Below are 17,210 nucleotides of genomic sequence, written 5' to 3' on the forward strand. Positions count from 1 at the left end.
AGATCATATCAGACTGAAGGAATAAAAAATGGACATTGAGGGGTACAGATGAGAAGTGGACATGGGATGGAGTGAACATAGGATGTGAGAATTCCTGTTTTAAGAAATATACCTGTTCAGTTGGAGTGGTGTGTGCATATGTATGTGCCCGTGTGTGTGTGTGTGTGCGCGCGCGCATGGATGCCTATGTGTGCCTGTGTGTAAAATAGACATGGAGGGAAATAGTAAGTGAAAAGCCTGGACACATGGAGATTTGTGGGGGAGAATATTGTGGAGGCTTAAGAACCTTTGAAAAAGTTCCAGGTAAATGGTTTACATAATCAAACTAAAATTTTAGGAAAGGGTTTTAGTTTTACATGCCAAGAGTTTGTAAATGAGTAAACTAGAAATGGAGAGAAAAGGAAAGAAATTATAAAGATATTAAAGGGTTGAGTTGTATCCTGTTAGCGCCTGAGATCAGCAGTAGCATGAGTCTTTCTGCATCTCCAGCGCCCAGCACACTGCCCGGTACAGAATACATCTTCCATAAACATCATGGACTGGATAAAGGAATAGATGAATGAGAAGAAAGAGAAAGGTTCTGGAGAGATTGTTCAGGAAAGATCTAAGGCATTTGTCTAGAGACTGAATGTAGAGATTTGAGGGAGAAAAAGAAGTCCATGGCACTTAGGAATCTTGAACCAGGGTGGCAGACACAGAAGAGATTTTTGAATTAATATCTGATGAAAGGAAGGATAAATCCACTCATTTATATGTATATGCTATATGAATGAATGAGCGAATTAAGGAATAAACTGGTATGGAGAAAAACAGATGGTGAGACTATGAACCTGGTTAAAAGTAAAGCCCATATTTTTAGTTCAGAAAAAATCAGCCTTCTGTATCTGGTTTTATTCCTTACAGCCTTGTGTTTCAGTCCCTCAGAGCTTCGGTTTGATCTGTAAAATGGGAAGAATGATATTTAAGTTAACTGCAAGGCTAAATCAAACAACTTGCATAAAATTAGTAACCTCTTAGACAATTTCTAGCATATGGTGCTCAGAGTCTTTTTGTGTAGAATATTATTTGCCTTTCAGGAGACTGCTCTCAAGATCTGATAGAAAATTTAGTGAAAGTCTTTTGTCATCTGCTGATTGGCTCATTTAGTTTGTAGTAACAGGCTTCTGAAACACAAAAAGAAAAGTGGAGGAATAGAACATATTCATTGCAAACAAGATATGATTTTCCAGGCAAAATGGCTTGATCCAAGGATCCAAGTAGGGTATTTATGTCTGGATTCCTAGTTCATTCCTTTTTAATCTTTCTTAGATTGTACTCCAAGTCACCAGTTGTTGTCATCCTTCTCTCACAGGCTTAGAGAGATAGCAAATGAAAAGAAAGAATCTCCCATGAACCACTATAGGGCTTTCTTCAGCCTACAGATGGAACCTTTAAGGAGAATCAGTGGCAGAATGTGATCTTCAGGGAGCAAGCTCTGGACAAACTAATCTTCAGAAATCCATTTCTGGAAACATGTGAATAAGAAATGAAACAGTATATCGTCTCCTTTCCACTCCCTAAGAGAAAATCCAGGAGGCAAAGTTGGAATCCTACAACCCGGAATCAGATATGTCACCATTTTGTGGTCACTGGCACCACAAAGAATAGAGTGCTTTCAAGGATAATTTATCCTGAATAAGCTACTGCTCTGTCTACAGTGTCACCGTTCTGGATGTGTCTACTGTCTCTTCTTCCTCTCTCCATCTTCCAGCCTCACAGAATGTTAAAGATTTCTGCTCTATCCAATGTAAGGATCCTCACAAGCCCTTTAGTCAAATCCTCCAGCCCTCTGCATCCTGGTACTCTCCTGAAGAAGCAGAAGATAAGGGACCATTTTAGGGCTTCACTGTTAGAGAACAGAAAGAAACTGGAAATTAAGGATCCATGCAGAAGAAAATGGATAAAATAAAATGTATGCAAAAGGAACCCTGCTTTGAATTCTGTTCTACTTTTCACCCAACATTCAAATGACTATCAACTGTGACTGGGTTATAAGAGAAGTCCTAAACATTCGTGATCCTTACACCTTTATTTCTTATTCCCTAATTATAAAATAGAAAATTCTGTTTGGGAAAAAATAAAAATTATACATTATTGATAAATTGCAATTCATCAGTAAAATTCAAACATTGGATAAAGCACAAAGAAAGAGAGGAATACATTGGCCAATGCAGTGATTAATATTTTGCAGGTATGATAGGATGATTTATTTTTATTATCTTTTAATTGTAATTTAATTTAATTTTATTGATTTGCTGGAAAAGATTCGCTCTGGGCTCACATCTGTTGCCAATCTTCCTCTTTTTTTTTCCTCCTCAAAGCCCCCATATACACTTGTATATTTTAGTTGTAAGTTTTTCTAGTTCTTCTATGAGCTCTTACTACGGCACGGCTACTGACAGACGAGTGATGTGATTCCAGGCCTGGGAGCTGAACCCAGGCAGCTAAAGCGGAGTGCACTGATCTTTAACTGGTAGGGCATCAGGGCTGGCTCCATATGATGGTTTATTGAAATATTAATTTACATTTCATCTGCCTATCCCCTATCCTTACCTATTACCTGAATTTCAAGTTAAAACCCATATTTTGTGGCTTAACTCTATGCAGTTAGGATATAATGAGGTCAAAACAATGATTTGAGCATAAAGAATCTCATATTCTAGAGGAGAGACAGAATATTTAAAAAGAGAACCTTCATAAGACACTTTCTGTATCACAGTGTTTGTGAGGAGGATGGAATAAGTTGATGCAGTAGATACTGAGTATATGGCTTTAGCCAGGGAGGTGGTCTCTGTAGCACAGTGACATTTGATTTGGGGAACAAGTGCCAAGAATTAGACATCTTACTAAATCTAGGTCAAGATTAGAAGAGATGTTATTCAGGAGCTGGCAGCTGAAAAAGGGCCTCTGTAGACAGCTGGCAAACTAACCCACACAGAGCCCAGTTGCCCACAGTAGAACCAAAATGTAAGAAACTTTTTTATCTCATTTCAAGACCATGCACCAGTGGCCTAAGCATATGTTGGGGTTGCTGAAGGACCACCCATTCATAGACTCTCCAAGAGCATCCGTAGGACTCTTTGCATCTGAAAGAGTTTTAGCTCAGGTTGAAGGAAAGGAAATTCTTTGTGAAGAGTGAAATGCAAGGACTGTTCCACAGCTCAGCATGGCAGAAGCATAACCCTCTGTCTCTTCCTTCCATGTTTTTGGGCTTTATCAGGTTCTGCTCACAAATGGGGATGAAATACATATTCAAAATTATCTGGTGGGATTTTTTCCCAATATTTAGTCAGATTTTATTGGCCTCTTCAAAGAGGAAAAATTCTATCTTGGGTTCTATGTGTGGAAATTATGCACCACATGGTTGTTGCATAATTTTGCAGGCACCTCTGAAGGTTTTGATCAGCATTGTCATTGCAGGCACTGTGAAAGTTGGGTCCCAGCAGATGGATAAAGAATATCCTGAAGGAAGAACTTCGCAAAGATCTTACTTTTATTCTTCTTTCATGAGTTTTCTTTAAGAACTCCCCTTGTTTCACAATATTCCTTTTATGACAGTCTGGGTCTTTTTGATCTCCTTCTAGACTCCTGCTTCTCTGAGATGTCAGATTCACAAATTGTCTTGTACATCTTGTCTCTCTAGGTGTCTCCCACCAGCCTTCCTTGTTTATTCGCTGGCTCAATTACAAAGCAGTGGAGAGGGCTTTTTTTACACCAAAGTCTCTCTGTTCAGAAAACAGGGTGGGTGGTCCACCCTCCCACTAGCTATTAACTGTGAATCTTGAGTGAAAATGCCCAGCACAGTCCCATAGAGATGATGCTTACTCTCTCCACAGCATTTTCCAGGTCTTCCTTCCTTATCCATAGCCCACAGACAGAGAGTATTGGCCAAAGAGAGAGCCTGAGCTGACTTGTGTGTAAAATAAAAAAGAACCAGAAATATACAATTGCCATTTTTTAAAGAGGTCCAATATTTCCTCTGCTGAGTTCAGGAGAGAAGCTCTAAGAATTGCAGGTGCCTCTCAAGAAGAAATGAAGGAGCAAAACTGGAGAAAACAGGTGTCTTTTCCACTAGTTCGGATTGCAAAGAAGGCATCCTAACATTTGACCTAATTGCTAAGCTCTAACCCTCTTTTCGACCTGTGGTCATTCTAAACATGTATCCTAATCAATTGTGTGGGTCTAACCATGTGCCACAGGGTTACTTCACTGCTACGGAAGATAGCATCTTCTGATCTGACTGAGAGCAGAGTATGTTAAACATGAACTCAGCAAAATTACAGTGAAAACCTACTGTTTCTGTCAGGGTGTGGGGAAAGGTAGACGGATATGATATCATCCTGGGAAAGATCTAGCTCTGAGATGGTTTCACTATTTGAATTGCCAGGAGGCAAGTGAAAGTCCTAGCTGAGTAGGGTTCCAAGTTGGAATTTTGAGACTCTTCCACAGGTTGTGTATCTCACCATAAAAACAAGGTTGAGATTTTTACCTGATTTTGAAAATATGGGCACCTAGGATAACCAGGGTGGGCAGCTGTCTGGGCCTCACATCTGCACCATCATCCCCTCCCAGTGTGGCCCAGGTGCCTGGGTACAACTTGGTCTCTCCTCTAATTTTCCAGAGAAAGGAAGCATTGGCGTACGAAGGCACTAGGATCTTTGGACGAGAATAAGGTAGGGTTAGGAGGAGGAAGAATTTTTAAGAGAACATTGGAAAGTGGAAATCAGGGCTTTTACTCAGCATTTAATTTTAAAGAAATTAAGGAATGGTCAGGAAAGATCAACAACAAAAACACTGATGGTCTAGGGGTCAGAATCCCTTCTCAGTCTAACTATCTGACAAAAAATTTGAGATTCTGAGTCAGAAATAATGAGAGAAGGCTTTTGTCCATCATGAAAGACACAATAACTCTCTTTTCTTCCTTCTTTTTTGAGGTCAATAGACAACAACTCTGGTGCATTTGCCTTTCAAATCGTGGACATGAAACCAAGTTGTTTCTCTCTACAACGGACATTCTGGTCAGATTCACTGCTCAACCGTTTTGACCTCTTGAGCACTCCCCTGTGTGCCGAGACTCTGCTGTGTGCTCAGATTATGCTCTTCCGCAGGAGGGGTTCCTGCTTTCCCCAGAGAACTTTCAGTTTTTCAAGCTTGCTTAGGGTTCTTTTCTTACCCAGGTACTAAGTGAAAGCTTAGAGGGAAGCCTATTTCTTCCTAGAAGAGAACCCTGGTGGATTCTCCCCTCAATCTGTAAATCCATTCTTCATGCTTCTAATAAGCATCTATGAGACAAACTGGGTGTGAGGGGTCAGTATTCCACATGGAAAAGACAGCCAGAACAGTAGCTAAAGCTTACTACTCTGTTCCCGTTACTCTGACTCTGCTCTAGGTGCTGAGAATACACCTAGAGAATCCCTCCCTTCTCATTTTCCCCATGAAGATACGTGTGAAGGATTTGTCAGGTATCACTGTTCATGCAACTAAGCCCACTTGCCTTATGTGCAGTTTCCTTGATGGGTAACCTCCAGTTTCCTCGATAGGAAAAATTTACTCTAGAGACAGTGTTAGAAATCGTCTGGGCACAAGGATCTCAGCAAGCGAAAAGGAAAGACTATTAGGTATCTTCAAGGCAACAACTTTCCTGAGTCCTCCCCTGAAAGCTGAACTTGCCACCTCCACAATCCAGATCCCCTTAACTGCCTAAGGATTACCCCACAGAAAACATTATCACCCACATTATTATGCATTTTTTCTTATTTGTTTCTCTCACTCCTTTCAACTGGGATGTAATTGCATGAGGAAGGGAGTTTTGGTGTTTTCTTCATGCTTGAATTACTGCACCCAGAACACTCCATTAATAAGATATATACACAAGGAATATTTGTTGGATGATCAAAGGAAACAATGATTTCACACTTCCTCCATCCCTTTACTGTGGCTGGGCAAGCTTCAGAGAACAAAGTTGGAAGAGAAATTTCTCCTGATTCTTCCATCTGATGGAGAGGAAGAGTAAAAATATGATATAGCTTGTAGTTTCTGACAAATGTAAATTTCTTTTCCATTCATTTCATTCAAAGCATCGGGAAGCCCAACAAAATACAAACCAGATTTCACCATCCTCAGCAAATATTGCATTCAAATTTTTATCTGGCACATTTATTAATTTACTTTGTGTTTCCTGTTTTAGTGCACTTCACCTACCCTTTCTTTTTACTAAGATAACACTATGCCAGGCCAATATGAAAACACGGAAGAAAAGAACTGCCCTCTCTGAGGCTTGAACTCAGGACCTTCAGATTATGAGACTGACGCGCTGCCTACTGCGCTAAGAGGGCAAGCAGTTGCCTTTTCACTCTTTAGAGGAACATGTGAAATATTATTTTCCAAGTACCCACACTTTATCAATTCTCAGCTTTTAAAGTAAACAATTAATACTACTTGAAAATAATTCCATATAAGCTGCGGATGCACATGAAGAATTTTATCCCCAAGTCCACGCCTTTTCTGTATCCACTCAAGGACAGGACCACCTGGGCTGCGGGACTAGGGACAATAATGCTTGCCCTTTTGGCTCTTGTGTTCTAACGATGTATTTTTTTCTCCTCGCAACAAAGATTTCAGTCGATCTTACAGTTTCCGTAGTCTCTTTTGTTAAAAAGAAACATGGGAAGCGACCAGTTAATATGTATTAGTTCACTGACTTACTGACCACCTGAAGGAATGAATGAATGGGCGATTAAACAGTCCTCAAATTTGTCCACAGGCCATACTTCTGTCTTACTCTATATCTCTATTTGCATCTACAGGACTGGAGACATTTTCCCTACAAGATCACAAACTGGGGACCGCTGGTGGCACAGCGATTAAGTTCGCGGGCTCCAGTTGGGTGGCCCGGGGTAGCCCAGTTAGGATCACAGGCACCGACATCCACACCGCTTATCAAGGCATGCTGTGCCAGGCGTCCCACATATAAAGTAGAGGAAGATGGGCACAGATGTTAGCTCAGGGCTAATCTTCCTCAAAATTAAAAAAATAAAAACAAAAACCCACAAACTGAACTTAATAAAAGTCTCCGTAGATTTTTTTAGCCTTATGTGCCATTAATTATACGAAGTGAATTGTGGAATTATTTCATATACTCCAACCTTTGAATTTTGGCAACAAAACTATATATCATAATCTACACTTTTCAGTATAATGGAGAGTCAGATATGTTAAGTGATTTTCCTAAGGTCCCAGAGCTGCTGGGTAGCAAAGCCTGGATTGAGAACCAGATTTTTCGATTCCAAAACACGAGCTCTTTCCCTGCTCTAGCTCATGATCTCTCTGCCTTTTCTTCTCCATAGTAGCGCACTCGGCTCTATAGCAAATATCTAATTTCCAACCTCTTCTGTGTCCATCTTTTGAGCTTTGACTTCCAAGCCAGCCTTGACTTATTCTCCTTCAAACACCACATCCATGACTTGCCAAATACTGAACAAGGTTCTTGTGCAACTCTTGCAAATCTCTCATTTCCTTTCCCTTCATTTGATACGTACTCATTGGAGAGCTTCTCTGTGCCAGGCACTGCAGTAGGCTCAGGTGATTCAGAAGCAATCTGATGGCCCCAGACCTCAAGAGATGGAAGGATAAATATGGACAAGGGACCATCCCCTCCAGATACACCTCTTTCAGTCTCCCTGGCATTCACCCCTAAATACCTCCTTCTAAAACATCAGTTTCATCCATGTCGCTCTTCTGCACTTTAACCATTCTTGATTTCTTAGTTTTGATAGGATCTCCTTTTCTTGAAATCTTTGGCCCTTCTTTTTAACTACACCGTGATTTTGCTCCACAAGGTCAATTAGAGCCATGGATGCGTGGTGGTGTTTAGTTCTTCAATGTGTTTTCCCAGTTGTTATCTGCTAGATCTATCAATTAATGAGAGAAGTGTTAACATATGCACCCGTAATTGTGTATTTTTCTGTTTTTATTTTCAGACTCATCATCTTTTTAAAAAGAGTTTTGAGGCTCCACATCCAGAGACATACATATTTAGTACAGTTATTTCTTTGGTGAGCTGATACCTCATAATTAGATACCATCTCTCTTTGTACATGGAAGTTTTATTTGCTTTGAAATTTATTTTGTCTGATATTAATATGTCCACTTGAGCTTTTTTTCATTAACGCTTGTGTGGTGTATCTTTTCTCATTCTTTCATTTCAATTTTATGTAACTTTTAATCCCTCATATAACTATATTTGAAGTCAGTTATTTTTAATATATTCCGCCAATTTCTGATGATTAATTGATGTGTTTAGATTATTTACATTTAATATTATTATTGATAAGTTTGCATATAGATTTACTATCTAACAATTTATTAATAGTTTGTTCTCTTTAGTTTTCATTCCTCATTTTTCTCTTCCTATGTTTTTTGGCTTATTTAAACATTGTTAGTAGGTTGTCTGATGATTACTATATACATACTTAACCTTTCACAGCATACTTAGAATCAATAAATTACCATTCATGTTTAATATAGAAACCTCATCACCATTTAGTCCCTGTATGTTATGTGTACAGTACTTCTAGATACAATGAAATTCCATCAGACAATGTCACAACTTTCACTTTCAATCATCAAACATACTTTACAGAGAGAAGACCAGTAGTCCATCATATTCCCAGATATTGCCCATCTCTCCTATTGTTCCTTTGTTCATGGTATTCTAAATTTCCTTCTGGTATCATTTTTCCTGTCTAAACACCAGACTAACTCTTTTCTAGCACTTCTACTAGCAATGTATTCTCTCAGTTACCTTTAAATGAGAACGTATTTCTTTCACTCTTGTCTGAAGCATATTTTACTATACTTAGCATTCTGGGTTAACAGGTGTTTCTTTCAGCATTTAATAAATGTTGTAATTTCTTTATGGCTCCCGGGGATTCTGACGAGAAATTCACAATCATTCAGATTGTAGTTTTCCTTTCATTTTCCTTTGATTGTTTTCAAGAATTTTCTTTTTCTTTTGCTTCCAGCAATCGAATTGTGATATGCCTGAGTGTGGATTTATTTGGGTTTATCCTGCTTGAGGATTGCTGAGATTCTTGAATCTGGTTTATATCTTTGTCAAATTTGGAAAGGTTTCAGCCATTAATAATTCAAATGTTTGCTTTTCTTCTTTTTCAAGGGTCTCTTTCTCCTCTTCTTTGGGTCTCCAACGATGTGACTATAAGATGTTTGTTATTTTCATATTTGTCTCTGAGGCTCTGTCCATCTTTTAAAATACGCTTTCCCTCTATCATTTAGATTGGGTAGTTAGTATTGTTCTATCCTCACATTTACTAACTTTTGCTCAGTCATCTCTTTCTGCTATTGAGGCAATCCTGTGGTGTTGTTTATAATTTGGGTTAATACATTTTTCAGTTCTGAAGCTTCAATTTGGATTTGTAGCTTTCCATTATTTGCTAAGACTTTCTCACATTCCATTCATATAAAGAGTTCATGCCCCTAATCCTTGGAGCATTTAATGATTGCAGTTTTAAAGTATTTGTCAGATGATTACAACATCTGTGTCATCTCACTATTGGTATCTGTTGATTCTCTTTTCCAAGTGAATTAAGGTTTTCTCGGTATTTCACATGCTGAATAATTTTGGATAATACCCTGGCTGTCTTTGTTTTATGTTATAAGACTTTGTGTCATTCAAATCATATGGAGAATATTGCCATTTTTGTTTTTGCAGACACTTGACTGCCTTGTGTTCAAGTTTTAAATACTGACCAGCCTTCTTTCTATGGTTTCAAAGTCCCTTGCATTTTCAAAGCCTTTACAATATTTTTTGGGATCTCTAGAGTGTGTGCAATCCAGCGTTGAGTGTGGACTTGGGCAGTGGGCTAACACTTACTTCACTTTCCAAAGTCTATGGTATGTTGTTTAGTGTCAGAGCCACTTCTTCACAATTCGCAGGTCTTTGCAGGAGTTCACAAACAACCTTATATATTTGCTTTCCACAGTGTCTTTTCCAATATATTCTTGTTATCTGGGTCTCAGAGTTTCAACCCTTGAAACTGACAAGACAGCTGGGGCTTTATTTACCCTACTCTGTCCTGCACTTCTCAGGACTGTGTCACATTTCTGCCGAACTTCAGGAGAAAGAGAGAGAAAAAGAGCAATGGAGTATGTTCCTTGGAATCACATCTTCGCTGAAGAAACAGAAAACAAGTTAAAAATTGAGAGTAGAGATCCATACTGAAGGCCAGTAAGTGCCAGAGCAACCCTAGGTCATAAAGCAGAGAAGCGTCCAATTTCCTACTGCGTTCAAACTATCTAATATTTTGTCGTTTCTTTCACTAGTTTGGAAGATTTGTCACCTGGAGATCCGAGATGAAGAAAATAACAGAGTTTGGAGAATGTGGGCATCGATCCCACCACCTCTCACATGCTAAGCGAGCGCTCTACCACCTGAGCTAATTCCCCAGGACCCGATAACAGTGCTCGTCCCTCCTCTTTTTCAGTACACTAGTCTCCACTTCTTTATTCACGCTTTTTGGCTGCCCAAAGTACAGGCAATGTCAAGGCCATTAACGGGAGACCGGGACTGTACTACTGGAGCACCTTCTCAAAGACGACTTGGGGTAAGAGCGGCTGCCTATTTCTCTGCGAGGGAAAGGGGGAGAAAGCCACCGTAGGAAAACTAGCGCCTCCACCATTTCCCATTTCAAATCTTCTGGGACAGAAGAGAACACAGCCCAGCTGGGAGGACTCATCCAGAACGGGCACTCTAAAGTAGTACAGCTATCTCCGGACGATTACGTGTTTTTAAAGACGAAAACCGAAAAACAACGACACAACTGGGATTATCACTTGTTCTTTTTACGTGGGGCCTCCTGGAAGAAAGCGGCGGGCGACTTCTCTTGAATTTCGGGAGGCCTAAGAAAACACTCCGTGTTTCTGCTCAGTTTCAAACCCGGCACCTCTCGGAGTTAGAGGAGTATGATGACCTCTATCTACACTACTGAAACGCACGCTATGGCTCACCTCTGGAGATGAAGTCTCCATTCTTGCTAAGGAGCGTCCTTTAGCGATTCCGTATCAACACCATATAAGAACAGCAAAAAATACAAAATATTACAGACAAGAACCATAGGAAATAAGAGGCGAGATCGTATCAGTCTGAAGGAATGAAAAATGGACTTTGAGGGGTGCAGATGAGAACTGACCATGGGACGGAATGAACATAGGATCTAGGAATTTCTGTGTTAAGAAATATACCTGTTTAATTGGGGTGGGTGGAGGTGCGTGTGTGTGCACGTGCATACATGTGTGCGTGTGAAATAGACATAGAGGAAAATAGTAATTGAAAAGCCTGGACACGTGGAGATATGTTGGGGAGAATATTGTGGAGGATTAAAAAACCTTTGAAAAAATTTCAGCAAATGGCTTACATAATCAAAATACAATTTTAGGAAAGAGTTTTGATTTTGAATGCCAAAGAGTTTGGACATGAGTAAACTAGAATTGGAGAGAAAGGAAAAGAAGTTATAAAGATATCAAAGGATTGATGTTTATCCTGTTAGCTCCTGAGATCAGCAGTAGCATGATTCTTTCTGCATCTCCAGCGCCCAGTACACTGCCTGGCACAGGATACATCTTTCATAAACATCATAGGATGGATAAAGGAACAGGTGAATGAGAAGAGAGAGAAAGATTCTGGACAGGTTGTGCAAGAAAGATATACACATACATCAAGACACTGAGTGTAGAGATTTGAGGAGAAAAATGAGTGCAAGGCACTTAGAAGTCTTAAACCTGGGTCACAGACACAGAAGAGATTTTTGAATTAATATCTGATGTAGGGAAGAATAAATTCAGTCACTTATAAGTAGTTTTTATATGAATGAATGAGTGAATAAAGGAATAAACTGGCAAGGAGAAAAACAGATGGTGAGACTATGAACTTGGTTAAAGGAAAAGCTCATATTTTTAATTTAGAAAAAATTAACCTTTGTGTATCTGGTTTTGCTCCTTACAGCCTATGACCTGAGAAAAATGTCTCAGCTCCTCTGAGCTTCAGTTTCATCAGTAAAATGGGAAAGACGATGTTTAGGTTAGCTGCAAGCTCTGGACAAGCTAATCTTCAGAAATCCATTTCTGGGGGTCATTTTGTTAACATGTAAATAAGAAATGAAGTGGTACGTCATCTCCTTTCCACTCCCTAAGAGAAAATCAAAGAGGCAAAGTTGGAATCCTACAACCCAGAATCAGGTATGTCACCATTTTGTCACTGGTCTCACAAATAATAAACTGTTTTCAAGGATACTTTATCCTGAAAGGATTACTGCCTTGTCTACACTGTTACCATTCTGGATGTGACTACTGTCTCGTCTTCCTCTCTTTAGCTTCTGCGCTCAAAGAATTAGAGCTTTCTGCTCTGCCTAGTGTAAGAATCCTCACAAGCATCATTAGTCAAATCCTCCAGCCCTCTGCTTCCTGGCACTCTTCTGAAGAAGCAGAAGATAAGAGACCATTTTAGGGCTTCACCATTAAAAAACAGAAAGAAACTGGAAATTAAGGATCCATGCAGAAGAAAATGGTTAAAATAAAATGTATGCAAAAGGAACCAGTCTTTTAATTCTGTTCTACTTTCCACCCAATGTTCAAATGACTATCAGCTGTTCCTGGATTACAAAGGAAGTCTTAAACATTTGTGGCCCTTACAATTTTATTTCTCATTCTCTGATTATAAAATAGAAAATTTTGTTTGCGAAAAATAAAAATTCTGCATTATAAATAAATTGCTATTCATCAGTAAAAATCAAAACATTGGATGAGGCACAAAGAAAGTGAAAAATAAATTAGCAGATGAAGAGATTAATATTGTGCAAGTGTGAGAGAATGGTTTATAGAACTACTCATTTGGATTTGATCTGCCTATTCCTTATCCTAAACTATTACCTGCCTTTCAAGTTAGAAACCATATTTTATGGCTTAACGCTAGGCAGTGAAGATACAGTGAGGTCAAAAGAGTGATTTGAGCATAAAGAATCTCATATTCTAGAGGAGAGATAGAAAATTTAGAAGGAGAAACTCCATAAGACACTTTCTAAAGCACATAGTGTTTGTGAAGAGGATGGAATAAATTGATGTGATAGACACTGAGTATATGGCTTTAGCTAGGGAGGTGGTTTCTGTAGCTAAGCGATATTTGATTTGGGGACTAAATGCCAAGAATTAGACATCTTACTAAACGTGAGTCAAGATTAGAAGAAATATTATTCAGGCGCTGGCAGCTGAAAAAAGGGCCTCTGTAGACAGCTGGAAAACTAGCCAACACACAGCTCAGTTACCAGATATCCAATGCGAATCCAAAATGTAAGAAGTTTTTACATCTCATTTACAGACCATGTACTACTGGCCTAACCTAATGTTAAGTTTGCCCCTGAACAACCATCCATACACAGAGTCTCCAATAGCATCATCCACAGGACTCTGAGTTTTAGCTCAGGTTGAAGGAGAGCAAAATCTTTCAGTGAAGAGTGAAATGCAAGGATTGTTCCACAGCTCAGCATGGCAGACTCATGACCTCTTTCTCTTCCCTTCATGTTTTTAGGCCTCATCAGGTTCTGATTGCAAATGGGGATGAAATACCTTTCTAACATTAACTACTGGGATTTTTTCCAAAATTTTTTCAGATTTCAGCTGCCTCTGCAAAGAGGAAAAATTCTATCTTGGGGTCTATGTGTGGAAATTAAGCACCACATGGCTGTTTCATAATTTTGCAGACATCTCTGAAGGTTTTGATCAGCACTGTCATCACAGGCACTTTGATGATTGAGTACCAGCAAGGGGATGAAGAATCTCCTTAAGGAACATTGATGCAAAAATCCTCAACAAAATACTACCAAACAGAATTCACCAGCACGTTAAAAGGATTACACACCATGACCAAATGGGATTTATTCCTGAAATGCAAGAATGGTTCAACATATGAAAATTGATCAATGTAATATGCCACATCAACAGAAGAAGGAAAGAAAACATGATTATCTCAATTGATGCAGAAAAGAATTTGACAAAATTCAACACCCTTTCATGATAAAAAACACTCAATAAACTAGGAATAGAGGGAAGCTACCTCCACATAATAAAAGCCATATATGAAAAACCCACAGCATGCATCATACTCACTGGTGAAACACTGAAAGTATTTTCTCTAAGATCAGGGAACAAGGCAAGGATGCCTGTTTTCACTACTTCTATGCAACATACTACTGGAAGTTCCAGCCAGAGCAGTTAGGCAAGAACAAGAAATAAAAAGCAGTCAAATCAGAAAGGAAGAGGCAAAATTATCTCTATTTGCAGATGATACAATCTTATATGTAGAAAATCCTGAAGACTCCACAAAAACAAGGTGTTAGAACTAATAAATGAATTCAGTGAAGCAGCCGGATACAAAGTCAACAAGTAAAAATTAGTTGCATTTCTATATATCAACAATGAACAATCTGAAAACGAAATTACAAAACATTTTCATTCATAATAGCACCAAAAAAGTTAAAATATTTAGGAATTAACCAAGAAAGTGAAAGACTTGTACAATGAAAACTACGGAAAATTGTCAAAAGAAATTAAGGAAGACATAAATAAGTAGAAACACATCCCATGTTCATGGACTGTAATCTTAATACTATTAAAAATGTGGATACTATCCAAAGCAATCTACAGATTCAGTTCAATCCCTATCAAAATATCAATTTTTTTCAGAAATAGAAAAATCCATCCTAAAATTCATATGATATCTCAAGGGACTCTGAATAGTCAAACAATGTTGATAAAGAAGAACAAAACTGGAAGACACTTCCAAAACTTATCTCAAAGCTACCATAATCAAAATAGTGTGGTATTGGCATAAACGCAGACATAGACAAATGGAATAGAATAGACAGCCCAGAAATAAACCCTATAGCATATATGGTCAAATGACCTTTTGACAAGGATCCCAAGACCATTCAATAGGGAAAGGACAGTCTTTTCAACAAATGATGCTGGGAAAACTGGATATCCACATGCAAAAAAATAAATAAATAAAGTTAGAACCTTACCTAACACTGTATACAAAAATTAATTCAAAACAGATCAAGGACTTAAATGTAAGAACTAAGCAGTAAAACTCTTAGAAGAAAACACAGGACAAACTTCATGACATTTGATTTGGCAATGACTTCTTGGATATGACACCAAAGACACGGGTAACAAAAGAAAAGCTAGACAAACTGCACTTCATGAAAATTTAAAACTTTCTGTGCATCAAAAGATACTATCAACGCAGTAAAAAGGCAACCCACAGAATGGAAGAAAGTATTTGCAAATCATATATCTGATAAGGAATTAATATCCAGAATACATACATACATACATACATATATATATATACATATATATATAACTCCTGAAGCTCAACAATGAAAAAACCCAATTCAAATATAACAGAGGACTTGAATAGACAATTCTCCAGAGAAGACATACAAATGGCCACTAAGCCCACAAAAAGATGTTCAATGTCACTAACCATTAGGAAAATGCAAATCAACTCTACAATAAGATACTGCCTCACACCCACTAGGACGACTACTATAAAAAAACACAAAATAGCAAGTGTTGACAAGGACGTATGGAAATGGAACCCTCTTGCAGTGTTGGTAGAAATGTAAAATGGTAGAGCTGGTGTGGAAAACAGCATAGCACTTTTTCAAAAAATTAAAAATAGAATTACTATATGATCCAGCAGTTCCACTTCTGGCTACATACCCAAAAGAAATGAAAGCAGAGTCTAAAGGAAATATTTGTACACCCATGTTCACAGTGGTGTTATTCACAATAGCAAAAACACGGAAGCATCCCAAGTGTCCATCAATGGATGAATGGATAAGCAAAATGTAGTACATACGTATGATGGAATATTATTCAGCCTTAAAAGGAAGGAAATTCTGCAATATGCTAGAACATGGATGAAACGTGAGGGCATTACACTAAATGAAATAAGCCAGTTACAAAAAGACAAATACTGGATGATCCCACTTATCTAAGTACTCCAGAAAGTATAATGGTGGTTGTCAAGGATCAGGGAGAGGGGAGAAAGGGCAGGTTATTGTTTAATGGGTATAGAGTTTCAGTTTTATAAGATGAAAAGAATTATGGAGTTGGATGATAGTCATGGTTGCACAACTATGTGATGTATTTAATACCACTAAAGTGTGCACTTAAACATAGTTAAGGTAGCAAATTTTATGTTAAGTGCATTTTATACCAATTAAAAAAAAACAAGCAGAAGAAATCTGAGTCAGGCATTTGGGAGCTAAGGAAAGAATATCTGCGGACAGTTGGAAAAGGAGCTCAGTTACTGGAGAGTCACAACAGAATCAAAATGTGAGAAATTTTTCATCCTATTTCAAGTCCATGCACCACTGACCTAAGTATACATTGAGTTGCTGAAGGACTACCCCATTCTCACAGTCTCCAAGAGCATCATTCATAGGATCCTTGGTGACTGAGGGGTTTTAGCTCAAGTGGAAGGAGAAGAAAGACAGTCAGTGATGGGTAAAATGCAAGGATTGTCCCATTGCTCAGCACAGCTTAATCATGACCCTCCTTTTCTTCCTTTCACTGTTTTGAGCATTGTCTGGTTCTGATCAATGATGAAGATGGAATACGTCTCCAGCATTACCTGCTGTTCAGTCCTTCAATATCCTAGCTGATTTTTTTGTCTACTAGATTCATCAATTATTGAGACGGAACTGTGAAAATCTGTAGCTATAATTGTGAATTTGTCTATTTCTCTTTTCAATTTTATCAGCTTTTGCTTCATGAACTTTAAAGCTCTGTGGCCAGAGGCATACAACTTTTAGACTGATATGTCTTCTTGGTCAATTGACACTTTATAATTGCATAACATCTCTCATCACCTCTGGCAAATTTCTTTGCTTTGAAGTCTGCTTTGGCTGACACCAGTATACTCACTTAAGCTTGCTTTTGATAAGTAATTGCATGGTGTGTCTTTTCCTATTCTCTTATTTTTAACCTACTTATATCATTATATTTGAAGTGAGTTTCTTATGGTCAACATACAGTTGGTCATTGTTTATATTTAATTCATTCTGACAGTGTAACTTTTAATTGTTGTTTAG

The 17,210-nt window shown here is 38.4% G+C and overlaps 2 non-coding genes across 2 annotated transcripts; both read right to left on the reverse strand.

Moving 5' to 3' along the window:
- Window positions 1–6,301: 6,301 nt before the first annotated feature.
- On the reverse strand, window positions 6,302–6,374 carry TRNAM-CAU (transfer RNA methionine (anticodon CAU)). Its single transcript has one exon. It is a non-coding gene; the product is annotated as a tRNA-Met (tRNA).
- A 4,056-nt stretch (window positions 6,375–10,430) lies between these two features.
- On the reverse strand, window positions 10,431–10,503 carry TRNAA-AGC (transfer RNA alanine (anticodon AGC)). Its single transcript has one exon. It is a non-coding gene; the product is annotated as a tRNA-Ala (tRNA).
- Between the last annotated feature and the right edge of the window lie 6,707 nt (window positions 10,504–17,210).

The sequence above is a fragment of the Equus przewalskii genome, chromosome 19, assembly GCF_037783145.1.
Source record: "Equus przewalskii isolate Varuska chromosome 19, EquPr2, whole genome shotgun sequence".
NCBI classification, from domain to species: domain Eukaryota; kingdom Metazoa; phylum Chordata; class Mammalia; order Perissodactyla; family Equidae; genus Equus; species Equus przewalskii.